This window comes from Cnephaeus nilssonii (genome assembly GCF_951640355.1).
Source record: "Cnephaeus nilssonii genome assembly, chromosome: 14".
Taxonomy (NCBI): Eukaryota; Metazoa; Chordata; class Mammalia; order Chiroptera; family Vespertilionidae; genus Cnephaeus; species Cnephaeus nilssonii.
The window spans coordinates 64,699,415-64,716,340 of NC_137085.1; positions in this window are offsets into that span (position 1 = coordinate 64,699,415).

Genomic DNA, 16,926 nt, shown 5'->3' on the forward strand with positions numbered 1-16,926 from the left:
ACTTAGAAAAGGTAGCTCCTTTCAGCCCAAGCCAGTTTCCTAGAATAACATATGAAAAAAATGAGTGCTTTCATCCTAAAAGGGTGACCTAGAGGTATACCACAGCTTATAAGTATTACAGAGGTATTTTTATGTAATGAGACCATGAAGCCTAGAATTATCTACAGGTTATCACAAGAAGCCCACTTTCACTAGCAACAGGTGGGGACAAGGAGATCTCCCTCCCTGTAACACAACCATTCATACCTTGTTTATCCCTTGGTGCCCACTGCTTTGAAAATAATTTCTACTTAGCTCTTTTGTTCTGTCCATTATTTATCCATTCTAAGTTTCTGCTTCTATATAAATTTCTGTTTGTTTTTCTACTGATTTCAGCATTACAATTTGATTTCCACACATCCAATAAAACTGAACCAACTGTCAGGCAAAACAATGGTCTTTGAACTTTTTGCTTGGATAAATGTTAAAAGAATTTTCAAAATAACCATGGCCTCTCAAACATTTTAAAGTTGATTTTTATAATTTTATCATAAATTTAAATATCTATAAAGACTATAATGTGTGATAAATTTTAAATATTGAAAATTATAAAATTGTGCCCCATTATGATTTTAAAGGTATTGCATAGCATCTAAATCTCATAGACTTTTATGCCTACTTCTTAAGAACCTAAAATTATATACTGTTCCTTTTACTCTTTGAATTCACCTATTGTGGCCCGGCTGGTGTGTTTAGTGGTTAAGCATCAACCTATGAATTAAGAGGTCTTGGTTTGGTTTGATTCCCAGTCAGGGCACATGCCTAGTTTTCGGGCTTGATTCCCAATGGGGAGCATGCAAGAGGCAGCCGATTAATGATTCTTTCTCATCATTGATGTTTCTATCTCTGTCTCCCTCTCCTTTCCTCTCTGAAATCAATAAAAATATATTTTTTAAACAGTTTTGAACTCACCTATCTATTCCACTCCCCCCTGGAATATTATCTTAGTGTAAAATATTGTTATACTTTAAAAATATTATTATTCACACTATAATACTTAACTGCCCCCAAAATATGCATATGAACTGTAAATAATATTTTTTTAATTTCTTGTCTTAAAAATTCACCAAATGTTTAATTTCTTCTGATTTGAGTTGTCATTACTTTGTTTGGATAAGTAATATAGAGATATGCTGCTGAGAGCTAAAAAGTAAAACAAAAACATAATAGATCAGCATACTGATAAGCAAATTCAATATTAACTGAGTACTTTCAACATTATAACTCAGCTTGTTTCAGACAATTATAGCACTTAACCCTGTGTTTAAAAAAATAATTCTAAATTTGCTATATCATGTAGGCTCTGTCTATAAAATGTAAATATGGCCAGTTGATTGATGTGTCCAAATGTTTTGGTGTGATATAACAACATCTTTAGACTATCAAGGACTTCACAGTAATTATTGTGCTTTAAATAGCTGATAGAATTATTTTATTGTTGACAGCTCTTGAAACCTAACTTGGGTGGAGAACTGTGCTCTTGAAATAAAACTATCTGCCGATTAATTTTTCTTGCAGAATAGAATAAAATGCACTTTGCCCCTAGCTGCTTCTTATTAAAACTCTGTAAGGTCTGTAGGTATAAAATTTTCATACCTACACTGGCTATGAATTCTTATTATATCTGCCACTGACCAATTGAGTGACCCAGAGCAAATCATACTATGACTCTGGCCTCAGATTTTTAAATTTATTTAGTATAAAATTCAGACATTGGCAAGGTCAGTACCAATGCCCTTTTCAGCTCTGATATTCCATGATATTATATATTAGACCCTTGAACAACACAAATGTTAGGGGCTTTGTCCCCGCTCTGTAGTCGAAAATCTGAATGCAACTTTTAACTTCCCCCAAATTTAACTACTCCTGGCCTACTGTTGACCAGAAGCCTCAATGTTGGCATAAAAAGTCAATTAAAACATATTTCATATGTTGTATGCGCTATATATTGTATTATTAAAATAAAGTATTCTAGAGAAAAGAAAATGTTATTAAGGAAAACTTAAGGCCCTGGTCGGTGTGGCTCAGTTGGAAAAGCGTCATCCTAAGAGAGGTTACCAATTCCATTCCCAGTCAAGGCACATTCCCGGGTTGTGGGCTGGATCCCTGGTAGGGGGCATGCTGGAGGCAGCTCACTGATGTTTCTCATTGATGTTCCTCTCTTTCTAAAATCAATAAAAATGTACATTAAAATAAAATCATAAGGAAGAAAAATAATTTAGAGTATTTATTGAGAAAAATACATCTATAAGTGTACCCATCTAATTGAAACCTGTATTGTTCAAGGGCTAACTATAATTTTAAACCTCACCTATAAAAAGATAATGTGAAATTCTTACTGAATAAATCATTGGTTTGTACCATGGATTTTAATTCTCCTGCAATGAAGGAAGAGGCCACTGGCCTGTATCTGGTATCTTCTGTGCCTCCGTAGCACAACATAACCGGTTCTAGTGGACACACACTTCGCATCTCATCATTAGTAGCTTCTTCTTTTCTTTATTTTTTAAAAAATATGCTTTTATTGATTTTAGAGAGAGAAGAGGGGAGAGGGAGAGAGAGATAGAAACATCAATGATGAGATAGAATCATTGGTTAGCTGCCTCCTACACAGCCCCTACCAGGGATCAAGCCTGAAACCTGGGCATGTGCCCTGACCTGTAATCAAATTAGAAATCTTTTGGTCCATGGGACTATGCTCAACCACCTGAGCCACACTGGCCTGAGCATTAGTAGCTTCTTAAAATTGATTAAGTTAAATATTAAGAGGGAGTGAATCGTTCATATATTTTAATTTTTTTCTGTGTACCTTTCTTACATATTTTTATCTCAGCATACACCATTTTCTTAAAGGCATGATTGGTAAGTAAAATTTCAGTCAGAGACATATATCTGAGCTATCCTATTGGTAATAATAATTGCTAGCATTTATGAAGCAGACATTACTAGAATGTGTCAGGCACTTTGCAATATAGCAACCCTATGAAATATGAACGATTATCTCCACTTTTATTGATGAATAATACAAGTTCCAGAGGGACTTATACTTACTGGTAAGTAACGGGGTCAGTATCAGAAACTATTTGGAGACTTAATGTCTCTGCAATACTTTTTTTAAAGGGAACAGAAAATTTAGCCTTAATGAACAAGGGATTTTGTGTGTGAACATCTTTTTTTTTTTAATTTATTTTATTGATTTTTTACAGAGAGGAAGGGAAAGGGACAGAGAGTCAGAAACATCGATGAGAGAGGAACATCAATCAGCTGCCTCCTGCACACCCCCTACTGGGGATGTGCCCGCAACCAAGGTACATGCCCTTAACCGGAATCGAACCTGGGACCTTTCAGTCCAAAGGCCGACGCTCTATCCACTGAGCCAAACCGGTTTCAGCTTGTGTGTGAACCTCTTTAAAGTTAATCTGGTTTCATACCAGAAGTCAGAGAGTAGAAACTGGCACTTCTTTGTTACTGTCAATGTACCGTTTGCTAGAGTTCTGTCTTTGTGTTATTGACACTGCTTCTAGTACTTATGACGTAATACCTTTCCCCAGTTGGAATAGCAAGAAGAGGAAGAGGATTAGGATCAAGAAACTGTGTGTGGTTTTGGAGAATTACTATCAATACAATAGCCATAAAATTTCACCTTGAATCTCTAGCAATCATTTTTAGAATATATTTTAATTTTCTGGAGCAAAATTTATTAATATATCAAAATTTTAGCATCCGGTGTACTCGTTCAGGACAGTTTTACCATAGAATGTAGACCATTTATAGTGAAGGAATCTACATTTGATAGGAATCTCAAGAGGGAATAAGGAATGAACTGGTTCGAGATTAGGGCAGGATCTCTGGATTTATCACTACAACAAATTATAAAAGAGCACTAAGCCAGTCCTCAGTTAAGCTCATCAACCTTTTCTTACTAGAACCATATTTGTCAGACTTCTTGAGAAGGTAAACTTATCTATGTGATAAAAGCAAATTTTTTTTGTTTGTGTTCCTGAGGTCACTCCATTGAAAAAGAAGCAGGGGTATGACAAAGGGTGACATATTGATAGCCCTCTACATGCGTAAAAATAAAGGAAAAAGATTTATAACACATAAGAGAGGCTGGAGAGATTCCCTTTCATTTTACAAGAGGTTACTTTAATCAGAGGTTACTTCTCTTTGACGTACCTTTTACCCTGGACATATTTATCGATATTTCCTATGTGTTTTTGCCTGCTGTTAGCAAATTCTGAATAGAGTCTGTGATATATTCATAGATTGCTTTTTGACTGAACAAACAAAGTAGGCAGTCAAAAGTCAAATAAATCACTGTGCCACAGACTGAGTCTGTGTGTTAAGAACTGGTCCTTATTACAGAAGATTCTAGTATTTCAGTTCACAAAACACAGTTGACTAAGGTCATCATGAGGTCATGGCTGAAACAATCAGGGAAATTCAGGCATGGCATAGTAGTTAAGAAGAACATTACATTTGGGCATGTAAGCCTTTATACCACATTCAAAATTTTTTTTATTGATTTCAGAAAAGAAGGGAGAGGGAGAGAGAGATAAAAACATCAATGGTGAGAGAGAATCATTTATCGGCTGCCTCCTGCATGCACCCCAGTAGGAATTGAGCCCCCAACCCAGGTATGTTCCCTGACCAGGAATTAAACCATGACCACCTGATTACATAGCTATATGCAGTACTTGCATCCTCCCACAACAATAGCAAAAGTACAACTAAGTTACAGAATAACCATCATTTGGTACTGTCCAAAATCTAGCTGAACAGAGGTCCTACAACTAAGGATATACAGAAGAAGCCACATGAAGCCTGGTAGTGGGGATGGAGGCATAGAATAGGCTGGTTCCACACCCAGGTGAGGTGGATAGAAATTAGGAGGGATATCTCAGTTGTGGAGGTCCCCTCTGAGGACTAAAAGGTCCCAGACCCACACCAGACTCCCTCACCCAGGGTTGCATTGCCAGGAAGAGAAATCCCTGTAACTTCTGGCTATGAAAATCAATGGGGATTGTGGCTGAGTTAGAAGGAGGCTGCTGGAGTTCCAGGCGTTCCATACACGGACTTACTCAGACTCAGTCACTCTGAGCTTCTGGGCTGGGGCAGCAGCTCAAAAGGCACCATGAACATATGGGGAGGAAATGAATTGTCTGGCAACACTGTGAGAACTGGTGGGGCAGCTTTCTCCCAGACAGAAGTGCTGCTAGAAGCCATTGTTCTTTTGCTGAGCCCTCCCAACATGGAGCCAGCAGGTGGGTACCATATCTGAATCTCCATCATTCTGGCTAACACTGTTCACCCTGCCCTGGTGATTACCTGAAACCCTACCCTACCCAACTTGTGGGCCCACCCAAACTATTCCCAGTGCTTTTCCGTAGGAATGGCCTGTCTTGGCTCATACCTCAGACTTTTATAAAATCTCTCCAACAGGAAGCACCTGGGCTCAGCGTTCCCCTATACCTCTCACTAAGTGGCCCCAGGCCTGACACTAGCAGCAGCTGGCCTAGGTTCATAGGTTGGCCTCTCCTGTGCAACTTCAAGCCCAACACAGGTAGCAGCAATCTGAAGATCCAGGCAGAGCACAGATGGCGGCTGACTTTGTCTGCATCTCCTCGGGGGGCCCCAGAGCCAGCACACTGGGTGGACAACTTCAGACCTTGTCGAAGCACCACCCAATCACCTCCACAAGCAACAAACTCAAGAGTTGTACTCAGCAGGCAGTAGAGCCCACTGAAGTAAGTCCTGCTGTAAGGGCTTGGTCCCTGCACAGCTGATTCTCCATGGTGGTCACAGATCATGTTAGCGCCCTTCATAATTATCATTTAACCTCTTGGCTAAAACTCTCTTCCCAAATAATCAAAACATAATTTCTATACATTTCTATTTCATTAATCACATTAAAATGTAGCACTTATCATTTGTTTCCTACGTTGAAACTTATTTATCATTTTGCAGATAAATAATTTACATAAAAAATTGGGAATGTTAAGTTTTACTTTAAAATACATACTCTAAATAATTAAATTTTTAGTAAATAAACAATATGCAATTGATGTCGAGACTTCATTTAATATTTATTGATAACCATATATCTCTCTGAGATTTAATTAATGTTACCTATCTCCTATGAACAGGTTACTGAACCAAGCAAATAACTGAAAAGCATAGCATTTCATTTAGCTAGCTAGAGCCTTTACTTTCATATCAGCCCACCTCCCTTATTTGCATAAAGTGCAAAGATCTATCTTTCTAGTTTCTGCTCCCTGTTTCATTTCATACAGAGGTTTCCTGTTTGCATCCTAATTTTCTAACCTTGAGTGCTGGGGTCTTCCATATATTTAATGAAGTCAGCTAATAAATCTCGGTTCTCCTTGGGTAAGCAATCCTACTGCAGACTCAGCTCTCTCTCCCCGGACTTTCCAGGAGCCCAAATAAGATTTGTGCTCTGGCAGGAAGAGCATTTACTTTATCAGAAAGCATATTAGGGTGGGCATGTCTCCGCATAATGTACACCAGAATCAGAGAGGATGACTAATTTGTTCTGCTATTAAGCAGGTAATAAAATGATTTAGGCATGTAGATATGAAACAGCCCGTACTTTAGGAATTATATGCAGCATATTTCATCCTAAATCTGGTCAAGTCCAAAACCTTTTATGTATTTACAATAAAGGCAAGGCTTTATCCAGAAATTAGAAATGTTTACCTAAGATGAGTTAAGAAGATAATAACTAAGAATTATTTAAAGGTAGTGTCAATTCTGTGAATTTTGTAAATTTTGTGTAATATTAGTTGAGATTTAGCCAATTTCTTCCATGCTTAAAAGTTATTAAATATAGTACAGTGTCAGGGAACACATGTAAACTAAAGCAATATCAGAATATTAGAATTTTATTGTAAGTAGTAGCTTGCTGATTACCAAGAGAATCATTAATGTGTATGCTTGCATGAGGGCTTATATGTATCCAGAAAATACTAGTTTAAAAATTTGGCTTATGCTTATGAGATAAGTGATTGCTGTTAGGATTATAAATGGGTAGACTCCTTGAAATAATTGGGAAATATATATCAAGAGCCTTAAAATCGTTGAAGTAGCAATTCTACTTTGAAGTACAAGTACATATGCTCAAAAATCATCAGTGATCTTTAGACTAGATGCTCATTACAGAATAATATATAATTAGGATAATTCTGGAAATATTAAAAATATTTAACAAAGAGGAATGATTAAATTTTAATACATTAAGGGAATAAAATATCACGCTATCACTAAGAAATATATGTTCAAAGTTTTAACTTCATAAAGAGAAATATATACACTAAAATTTTAAAATTAAAAAGTCAGATACAATGTTATCTTATGGGAACTGTATGAAAAATAATCTTTTAAAAATAATTACTTTGTTTATTTCTGGTTGAGAACTTTTTATCCTCTTCTTTAAATATTTTGTATTTTATGTTTTAATGAAAATGTGTCTCTTTTGTAGTAAAACAGATATACTAAAATAACCATTATGTGAATTGACTTGATTAGTATACAATAACACTTTACTGATCATATTTCATTAAATCCAAATATTTGTTAAACCTTTCAAAGACCTTTTTGATAACCGTGAGAGCCATAACTCTAGAAAAATGGCTTAAAATAATTGTAGACCTAGTAACAATCAACTTTATAGTATCTACCTATGCTGTTTATGAGAAGTTTTAAAAAGAGTTAACATTTCATATTCTGAGGACAAAAATATTTAGTGATTTTTTTCTCCCCTTTCGGTTTCATATGGTTGTTCATCACTGTGAAGGTAAGTCATATAGCCTTTGTATGCAGTACAGTGGTTCCACAGCAGGGTAAAGAGTCCAAATGTCTAAGAATCAAACTTCATTAATAGCCCTTGTACATTATGATTTTGGCAAACGTAAAATCATGACTTGTTCAAATATAAAATGAACCATGTCAGAGATTTTCTTCAACTCTAATTAATAAGAGCACTAAAAGATTGTTAAGACCGGCTCAAAGGAGAGCTTGACTTGCAGGCATTAACATCCGGTCTGGACAAAATTCATTTTCGTTGCTCTGCTCAGGAATCATTTGTATTGCCTTCCGTTTTCCACAAACTACCCTCTACCCCTAAACAGTGTGAAATAAACTTGGCAATGGAAAGTCACTCAAAGAATCCTGGAGTCTCCCGTGCCCTTTCCCAGGTCCTCAACAATTTTCCTGACGGCCTCAAGTATTAGTTCTCATACATGTAGGTAGAACACTAACATTTGTTAGATAAGAAAAAATGTACTTTAGACAAAAACCAATATTTACATCTCCCATAAAAGTATTTGAAGTTCATCTTCCATAGATCATACACCGATTCATCAGCAGCCTGTGCCTCTAGGTAACTGTCTCCAATCTTTTTTCCCCTTTTCTCTGTAGTGAAAACAGCACATAAGGCCTCATTTAAATGATTGCCTGAGAAATATGGACAAATCATCCATAAGGATCTAGAATAAAGCACAGATTGTGGTTTTGAGGGTGTCTGCTAGTGGCTGGCTTATAGTACATGCCAAATAAACATTTGGGGGAATGAAAAGGGGAAGCCTAAGAAATCCTCTTCTTATTAGGACACCATGGCCCCTTAGGAAATACAGGGTAAAGGATATTCCATTTCCTGGAAACTGAGAATAAAGCTCTTAATTGAAGTTGGTGAATGAAACGTTATTCTAAAAGATTATTCAATTACTAGAGGCCTGATGCACAAAGATTCGTGCAAGAATGGGCCTTCCTTCCCCTGGCTGCCGGCACTGCTTTCGCTCGTGGCTCCAGCTTGGAGCCGCCTTTCCACCTTCCCATGCTGCCCAGAGGCTCGGAGTGGCTGGGGTGGTGCAGAACTCCTGCGTCATCACCATGGCGACAACGCAAGCGCCCCACCCCCGGCAGCTCGGTGCCTGTGTATGCAAATTAACCCACCATCTTTGTTGGGTTTATTTGCATACTCACTCCTGATTGGCTAGTGGGTGTCATGAAGGTATGGTCAATTTGCATCTTTCTCTTTTATTAGTGTCGATAGGGAAAGTTGCCACTGCAACTTTCTGAGTTCTTTTTTTTTCCTTTTATTTTAATTTCTTTATTGATTATGGTATCACATAATTGTCCTCATCCCCCCATTCCCATCCCAAACCCCTCCCCACACATGCCCTCAGGCCCCTGTTGTCCGTGCCCACTGGTTAGGCTTATATGCATGCATACAAGCCCTTTGGTTGATCTCTCCCCCTTTCCCCCACCCTCCCCTACCTTCCCTCTGAGGTTTGACAATCTGATCGGTGCTTCCCTGTCTCCGGGTCTGTTTTTGTTCATCAGTTTATGTTGTTCATTATTTCCCCTAGATGCGTGAGATCATGTGATACAAGAAATACACTTATAAGACCTGAAAATGAGACAAGCCATAATGGTTATGCTGAGAGGCAAATGAATCAGTCTGTAGTGAGTTTCTTTCTGGGCCAACAGATCTTTTGAGTCCCAATTTCAATGTTAAACAGTTCCTTATGTGTACATGTCAGCAATGATATTTCAATTCTGGATGGTGGACAAATGGAGGTGATGCAGGTCCGACCGTCTCTGGTTTGGTCCTGGGCAACCTTCAGTGACGCACAGCTGCTGACTGCTAGTATGGCAAGGAGTCTTCAGCGTCTTCCATCTCTGGACTGTTTCTCTTCTGTCTTCATGGCTGGAGCAGTTCTGTCAATTCCTCTCTGTTGTAGGAATCCACATGGTCTTGGAGTTGTTTTCTGAAAATATACAAACATATTCTCGACCAAAAGTTAATAAAGGAATATTTTCTATAAATTTGACTTGGGATCCTTTTTCTAATTTTTGCCTAAATGATTTTCCTCTGGCTTGTTTTGACACCATGTGTGTTTTTCATGGGTGTCTTGCTGTTAGCATTACAAATGAAAGTTAATTTTCTAAAGTAAATTTTTCTAGATGTAATTTACTTACAAGATATTTTTCCTTACATGATATTCTTCTACTATCCCCCCCTTTTTAATTTAAATATTAGGAGGCTTTTGGAAATTTTATAATGTAGTCTTGATAGCTTTTAAATTTTAATTTTTTGCGCTAAAATATGACTGCTTTAGGTTCATTACATGTTATGCAATTTTACCATGAGATGAACTGCCAATAAAAATTTTTGTTAACCCTTTAGGAACAGCTTTTTGTACAGTTCAATCAATTTTTCTAGAATATTCGCTTATTTCAATTAGCCAATTTAAATTACTCTGAAAACTTGACTACTATTCTACTGTCAAACTCAACACTCTAACAACAATCTTATTTTACCCTGTGTATATTAGTGGAAAGGATTATTTGCCTTCTTGAGTAGGCCCTGAGCATTCCTGGTACTAGGCTGGATTTAGATATCAAAAACCCACTTCCCCACACCATGGGTACAAGACATCTCAAACAAGTCTTGTTGCAGTGAGAGGGCAGCTGCTGTCAGCCAAGTCTCTGTCTGTTACCCGGGTCTCGATTTGAGCAGTTCATGGGAAGCAAAGCAGCCATGGGGGCAGGACACCTCCCTCAGAAGGGGTGAAGGTTCAGGCCCCTGCAAAGTTGGGGGGTAAGGGTCTGTGCCCCACCTCTGTTGACCCCCAAGTTCTCTCCTGATGGCCCCTCTGTGACTGTGCCTGTCTTAGGTTGTTCCTTCTCTGAGGAATCTTACCTGTCTCTGGCTAACCAGCCATCCTCCGGGGCCAAGCAGGGTGATGTGAGGTTCAGTTCTGTCTCCTTGGTAGCCTATGCCCCCGTGGCCTCCATGCCCAGCACCTGCCTTGGGATCCCCTCGCCTGCTGGCGAGGTCCCAGCACTTATCACATATCTTGGGGAACCCAGGTTTCTTCTCCAGGGAGGGCCCAGCTCACCCCACTGAGCGAGAGACAGATCCATGGTACCAGCCACCAGGAGGCTTCAACCTCGGCATGAACAGAAAGCTCAGGCAACAGTGTAGTGTAGATAGGGAAAGTTGCCACTGCAACTTTCTGAGTTCTTTACCTGCTCCGAGGTAAAGAAGAACCAAAGTGGAGTGATCCTATTTCAAGGTTGGGATTTTTAATAGAGAATGATCCCTGTTACAGGACACGTTGCCACTAAATGCCCCCACGTGTTAGGCTCTGAAAAATTAGAAGACATTTTCTCAAAAAAATAAACCACTAAAAGGAATATGATTTAGGAGGCTGATGAGAGCATGGACTCAGTGTGTAATCAGAGGTGAGACTGTCTAAATGGCAGAAAGTGCCAGCAGAAACAGCTTCCTTTTGTTTGGGAGCAGTAAGAGCGGTGGCTCTTACTGAAGGAGGTGGCGCCCAGTTATTGATCCTGTGTCCGTCCACTGGGCAACAGAAACAGCATAAAACCAAACAGGTAGCATGAATATACCATCAGCAGTAACTGGGAGTGTTGCGAGTAATATTCACATACCAGGAGTGAGAGACAGCAGCAGCAAAGCCAGCAGTATTGCCATCCAGAAACCATGGGAACTGTGGTATATTTCTCCCTCCAAACATTCCAAAGAGAAATATGGATCCAAAACTGGACATATAAAATATGTGTGGAAGAGACTAGTCCAATTTTCAACAAATGGTATATGTCCTGGTCAAATTTCTCTCTCTCTCTCTTTTTTTTTTTTTTTTTTTTTTAGCCTAAATTATAAACTGTCCCAAGGCTTGATAGAGTCTAGGGATGTAAGCGCCTTATGCATCTTCCCAGTTGCTCCCCCTGGCCCACTCAGTTGAAATGGCTGGGCCTGAAGATTTCCAGCGAAAAGAGCAAAAAGGCACAGCCAGCCATGCAGCTGGGCCGCAATGCTGCATCGGCAGTTGCCTTGTGATTGTTTCTATTGCCAAGCCTAGAATTAGTCAGGATCCCTGGGTCACCATGCCTTTAAGCAGCCATGGAAGGAAATCAGAGGCTGGAAACTTGAGAAACTGCTCATCAAGTCTAATCATGTTGATAGTGCATGAAAAACTGCATGAGTTGATTGCTGAGTGTTTTAAATAACTCATAGTTTCTGTACCCTTTTATTTTCATGGAGGTGGTTTTTAATATCCAGTGGATATGGGTTACATGCTCTCCCCGCATCAATGCCCAGTGCCAGATTCTATCATCTTACATTTTGAAACATACTGTGGTAAAGAATTGTAAAGCAGGATCATTTTCATTATCCTCCAGATGTTGAGGCAAACGAGTATCTGGCTAAACCACTTGCTAATATGACCAACTTTATTCTCCCTCCAGCACACAAAAGCTGCTTCTTCACAGAGTAAAACTGTGCTAAATACAAAAACTTCTTAACATTATAGAATTCTCACAAATTCCCAATAAATTGAAAACCACAATGTTATCTTTTACTAGGAATAGGCATCAATTTCCCAAATATACATGTACAAAGTTTATCAAATCAATCCTGATATTTTTTAATTGAATGTTCAAAGAACCTCCTTAAAAGGCCTTTTAAATTCTTTCCAGTTTGTCATTAGGTAAACCCAGTTTATCAAGTCAGTTTTAACCATTCTACTTTCCTTAGGATCCCCAGGAAGCTCTTGACAAAACTCCATATATCGGTACTTGCCTCATGCCTTTAATCATATATATTATGTTCTTTCACTGTTAATTATAATACTTCTTTCATGCTTTTAAAAAATGGATTAATTTGTCTTTGCAGAACCATGCAATGACCCCTCCCACCCCACTCTTACATTCCTTATATTCTATCAGAAGGGCTTTGTGAAAGTAAAAAATTTACTGCTATTCCTTTGTTTATTGATTGCCTTCTAATTGGTCCCTAAGTAACTTTACTTTAATAATAATTATAAAAAGTCTTCAATAACCACATCTTTGGGGTTTTTAATGAATTCTGAGAAAGAAAAGGGAGAAAGGAGGGGGAAAAGAAAAGAGAAAAAAAACTCTTGCTCTTTTTAAAAAACATTATCTTTATCTTTATTGTTGAAATTATTACAGATATCCCCTTTGATGAACATAGATGCAAATATCCTCAACAAAATATTTTCAAACTGGATCCAGCAATAAAATAAAAAGATCATATGCCATGATCAAGTGGGATTTATTCCAGGGATGCAAAACTGGTATAATATCCACAAATCAATCAACATGATATGCCAATTTAACAAGATGAAGGATAAAAATCATATGATTAGTCCTGGCCTATGTGGCTCAGTTGGTTGAGCATTGGCCCATGCACCTAAAGATTGCTGGCCTGATTCCTGGTCAGGGCACATGGCCAGGTTGTGGGTTTGATCCCAGGTTGGGCTCCATACAGGAGGGAACTGATGTTTTTCTCTCTTGCACTGATGTTTCATGCACTCCTTACCATCAATAAAAATATATTTTTTAAAAAATCATTTGATCTCAGTAAATGCAGAATAAGCATTTGGCAAAATCTAGTACCCTTTGTGATAAAAGAAAAAATGCATCTATTTGCAAAGTAGGAATAGAGGGGACATACCCCAATATAATAAAGGCCATATATGACAAAACCACAGTCAATTTCATATTCAATGAAGAAAAACTGAGGGCATTACTCTTAGGATCAGGAACAAGACAGGGATGTCCTCTTTCACCACTCTTATTCAACATAGTACTGGAAGTTCTAGCCAGCAATCAGATAAGAGGAAGAAATAAAAGAAAAAGCAAGGAAGAACTAAAACTGTCATTTTTGCAGATGAGCATTTTTATACTCCAACTAGAGGCCCAGTGCACGAAATTCGTGCATTGGGGGGGGGGGTGGCTCAGCCCAGCCTGCACCTTCTCCAATCTGGGACCCTTCAAGGGATGTCCCACCGGAATTGGGCCTAAAAGGTCAATCGGACATCCCTCTCACAATCCAGGACTGCTGGCTCCCAATGCTTGCCTGCCTGCTCGCCTGATTGCCCCTAACTGCTTCTGCCTGCCAGCCTGATCACCCCCTAACCACTCCCCTGCCAGCCTGATTGATGCCTAACTGCTCCCCTGCTGGCCCAATTGCACCCAACTGCCCTCCCCTGCAGGCCTGGTCCCCCACAACTGTCCTTCCCTGCCGTCCTGGTCTCCCCTAACTGCTCTCCCCTGCTGGCCTGGTTTTCCCCAACTGCTTCCCTTGCAGGCCTGGTCTCCCCCAACTGCCCTCCCCTGCAGGTCTGGTGGCCCCTAACTGCTCTCTCCTGCTGGCCTGGTTGCCCCCAACTGCCTTTCCTGCAGGCCTGGTTGCCCTTAACTTCTCTCCCCTCCTGGCCTGGTCCCTCCCAACTGCCCTCCCCTGCAGGCCTGGTCCCCCGCAACTGCCCTCCTGTGCAGGCCTGATCACCCACAACTGCCCTCCCCTGCTGGCCATCTGTGGTGGCCATCTTATGTCCACATGGGGGCAGCCATCTTTGATGACATGGGGATGGCCATCTTGTGTGTTGGAGTGATGGTCAATTTGCATATTACTCTTTTATTAGATAGGCTAATGAACTATCAGAAAGGTTGACTAAGAAAACATTTGCAATAAGCATCAAAAAAGAATACCTGGAAATAAATTTAAACAAATAGGTAGAAGACTTATTTTCGGCTTCTGAGGTTCTCTCCATTCTGTAAAATATTTTACATTTCCTTACAATTGGATTATTTCTGTGGATCTATCTTTAAGTTCACTGACTCTCCTGTCATTTATATTTTGCTGCTAAGCCAATAAGTGAATGTTTTGTTTGGGTAATTGAATTTTTTATTTCTAAAATTTCATTTTGGTCCTTTTTTATGTTTTTATTTCTCTGTGCTGATTTCACACATTTTCATTTATCATGAGTATCTTCCTTTACTTCCCTGAGCACAGTTCAAATAGTTTCTAATCACTGTCCGACGGTGTTAATTTTCTTTTATCTTAAGATTGTCACATTTTCTTTGCTCTTATTATCTTTAATAATTTTCATTTTATCTTGGACAATGTGCACATCAATGTTACATATATTCAGTTGCATTCTTCTGACATGTGTTGATATCTTTAATCTTAGCAGTAAATTAACCTAATTGGACAAACTACAGCCTTGAAACCTGCAAGAGGTGATGTCTCAGTTTCATCCTTTAAGTCTGGCTGTGAATTGCTTTCAGTTTTAGCTCATGCTAAACACAAACAAGGCCTTAAAAATTGAGTTAAATACGTATATATACAATCTAAACAAAAAAATCATCCAGTTCATGGCTAAGAAAAAGAGATAAGGGAGGGTAAAAACAAAGAAGCCTTACTCAAAATACAATGATAGCATTAAACAAGATTCCAAAACAGTACATATTTTAAATGAACAAAGTAGAGATTCAAGTCTTCCTTTATTTTAGATTTTTGTCTTTATCTCAATGAGATTTTATCTTTTTAGGAAATGCTAATTATCCATTAAATATGCTTTATCTAGCTATCATATACTTTTATCATTTTTCTTTTTGTTTAGTATGATTTTGTAAATATTTTTTCTACTAACACCATTTTCAGCATTTTCCCTATTGCTTCTATTGAACTTCTATAATAGCTTTACTATTTAACATCGATTTGTTTTCTAGACCTTTCCAATTTCTTAACTTATTCTGTTGCTTTACCATTTATTTTATAAATAATCATATCTCTCCATTTTATTTTTAGTCTTTTTTACTTTAATTTCTTTAAAATAATGAAAAGGCATTTATCTTAGTCTAATATGTTTCCTTTCATAATTTTAAATCTGATGCATAATATTACTCTACTCATTGTGTTATTTTGTTGTTTATTTTTGCTATATATGCATAGCTACCCATTCTGGATTCTTTCAACTTATGACTTAAATTTGAATAAATTCCATCTAATCTGGGTCTGTTTTATGCACACATACACACAAATTCCTCTGACAGAAGCAATGGGTATAGGGAAGAATATAAAAATGGGGAGAGATGGGATGGCCAGCACCTTTAATTTAAATGTATTTTTCTTATACTTTTTCATCTCATCTTATCTGCTGCATTGTTTTTTTATAATAGCCAAATCATCTCTTAATTATTAGAATGCTTCTTCAAAATTACATAGAATATATCAAGAAAATCAATAAAGTCATTTAAAAAATTTTAGTTGTTTTACAAATGCTATTATTTTTATTTGCCAGGCACAAATGTAAGATCTCCACAAATATCAATTCTTTAATTTGCATCATAACTTTGTGAGTTATACATGTAGTTTCTACAACCATAGATGAAGATACTGGTTCACATAGAAGTTAATTACCTTGACTCAAATCACAACTAGTAGTTGGTGAACTGAAACTTGAAACTAAACATTCTGACTCTAATGTTAATGTTTTTAAACACTGCCATGTCATCTATAAAACAATGTGTTATAAATAATATACCTGACCTCACTAGCCTGCTTATCATGACCATTATTGGCTGGGTCTCATTGCCATGCATGAAGAGTTGCCTTTACTTTTTTTTTTTTAGGTATAAGCAAAGCTGGCTTGTTAGATCCTATTATTTCTCCACTTTTCCAGTTTATTGTAATGATCCTTTCCAAGTAACCTTACAGAAGCTTCTTGGATGGGCTAACCTCATTGTTCTCTCCTGTGGCAAAATTATTTAATGTCCACGGAATATCTATGTGTTCTACCACATTCCTCAACCCTTTGTTTTTGAGCAGGGCCATTGGACTAGCTCTGAGAAGTGAATTGTGAGAGCAATGATTGTAGCTGTGGCAATGTAAACTTCCCAAGTGACGCTCCCACTCTGTCTTTCCTTCCCTGGCTATTCTGGTCGCCACATGTTGCCATTAATGGGTCAAGAATGGCAGCAGCTAGGCTGCTAAGTCACTGCACAGAGGAACACAGCTCTGGAGAGTTTAGT